General features: G+C 46.2%; 1 pseudogene; it reads left to right on the top strand.

Annotated features, from left to right (window-relative positions):
- The window catches only part of LOC105742616, a 4,323-nt pseudogene that overhangs the window by 543 nt on the left and 1,471 nt on the right, over positions 1-2,309 (top strand).

The following is a 2,309-nucleotide window of genomic DNA, read 5'->3' as shown; positions in this document are numbered from 1 at the left end:
ATGCCAGCCAGCCCCGCCCCCTGGTGGGCTGAACTGGCCACACACACACACACACACACACACACACACACACACATAAATAAATAAAATTAAAAAAAAAAAAAAAAGAAAGAAAGAAAGAAAGATGCTGCACCAGGTTCCTTCTTCGCCAGAGACAACACTGCGAACTTCCTGCAGTGGTGCAGGGCCATCGGGGTAGATGAGATGTACCTCTTCAAATTTGAGGGTTTAGTTTTACACAAGGACCCAAGACAAGTGTATCTCTGTCTCCTTGAAATTGGCCGAATTGCGTCAAGATATGGGGTTGAGCCACCAGTATTAGTAAAACTTGAGAAAGAAATTGAGCTAGAAGAGACCTTGCTTAACACTTCCGGGCCCGAGGAGTCCCTCAGCATCCCCAAGTCCTGCTATCAGCACGAAGGGCTGCGCGAGGCCGTGAGTATTGGCCACGCCTGCCTTTAGCTGGGCGCACCGCGCTGGCTGATGGCCACGCTTCTACGTCGCCACGCACGATGCACGCACGATGCTGCGTTTACAGGAAAATGTTACTTGTTCAGCGTGCGTGGTGCTTGGGGAGTGGGTTTTAAGGGTGAAGCGTCACTGCTCATGCACGAAGGGGGGTGCTTGTGGCCTTGAGTAGTGCGGGGCAGACAGGGCAGAGCCGTTATGAGGACATTAGGGACACAAGCCACCACCAATAGCTTCTTTTCCTCCCAGGAGCAAATCATTACTAATAGACCTTTAGAAAGTGTTGCTTTGTTTTGTGGAATGTAATAAGGTTTATAATAAAGCATTCAGATAGCCTTGCAGGACAAATGAAGAACACATCAGCCTAAATAACCTTTTATCAGACCAAAATGTATTTACCTACATTATCTTATTAATATCTTTGATGTCTGTAAATATAATAATGGAAGTAGAAGTAATAAGTAGGTAAAAAAATAAGATTTATTTAAAATTTTGTGAAAAAAAAGAAATACTGTCCATTTTTGATCTACTTTAAACAAAACATAAGGGGGGCCTGCCCCTTAGCTCAGTTCTTTAAGTGGCTGCTTCAACAAAGCAGTCAGGCTCAGGTTGCTGTGGTTCGATCCCCACAACACAAGCCAGGCAGTCATGCCTTGAAGGCATTCGGAGCAAAAAAATAAAAAATAAACAAAACATAAGTCTGATTTCTAAAGCAGCAATTCCCTTCAAAGTGTGCTAAGGCATAACAGTGTCTTTTCCGCTTGCACTTGTCACATGCAAAGCGTGCACACCAACCAACCTCAGCTTTCAGGAGAATTCACACTGTCCTGTCCACCCTTCACTGCTCACTCAGGAGCTGACTGGGTCTTCACGTCCCACTCTCTCAATCACTCAGTGGATAAAATATTTCTTTTTTATTGCAAGAGCTTCTGTGAGGGTGGAATGGCTATTACCAGACGGTACAACTGGAGAAAAGCCACGGCAGGCAGGCAGTGAAAATGAACTAGCTCTTAGAAAAGGGGGCATCACCGACTTACTTCCTGCTCCCACAACGGGGGTGGGGGGTGCCAGGGGCAGCTAAAGTTTAGATAGAAACCTACAGTCACATTCTGATGGGTGGAACCACCAGAAAAAAGATTTCAAGGTGACCATAGCAGCATTTGAACAAAGGACACTGAGAGAAGGGACTGTTTGGCGAGAGCTACAGAGAAGTTCTGTGTGGAAGGAACTCTGCCCAGGATTCTGGCTGCCTCACAATCTAAGAGGGTGTGTGTGGGGGTGCTCCAAGTGGACTACCTAAGACCAACAACCCTGATTATAGGCAGAGAAGCTTTAATTCAGCCACATTAACCTCTGATCATAATTATAAAAAACTCTTCAGAGAAATATATCAAAATCTATAAACTCTGCATCTGCAAGCCGTTGATCAAGATGCAATTCAAGTTTATTGGTCGCATGAGGGCAGGGACATGACTTGCATGCAACAGAAAGGCCAATCCGTGGGGGCTGACACTCAGGGAATCCAGGTGCAGAAATAGAAGGGGGGGGCATTGTGGCAGCTCCCCGGGCTAAAGCATCTGCTTAGACATGTTTAGGCAAGTAGAGGGACTTTAGTTTGATCTCTGCCACCACATGCCATGCCAGCCCCACCCACAGAATGGGCTGAGCCAGCCACACACACACACACACACACACACACACACACACACACAGAGGGAAAAGAAAGAAAATAGAAGGGAAACTATTACAACAATGCTTAAAAATCTACAGAGAGGGGCTGGTGAGATGGCTCAGTGGTCTAAAGCACCTACTTAGAACAAGCTTAGCAAAGCGCAGTGACC

Source organism: Octodon degus, unplaced genomic scaffold (genome assembly GCF_000260255.1).
Source record: "Octodon degus isolate 3935 unplaced genomic scaffold, OctDeg1.0 scaffold00062, whole genome shotgun sequence".
Classification (NCBI taxonomy): domain Eukaryota; kingdom Metazoa; phylum Chordata; class Mammalia; order Rodentia; family Octodontidae; genus Octodon; species Octodon degus.
The sequence above is the reverse complement of the archived record's forward strand: the minus strand, read 5'-3'. Positions and strand labels throughout refer to the sequence as shown.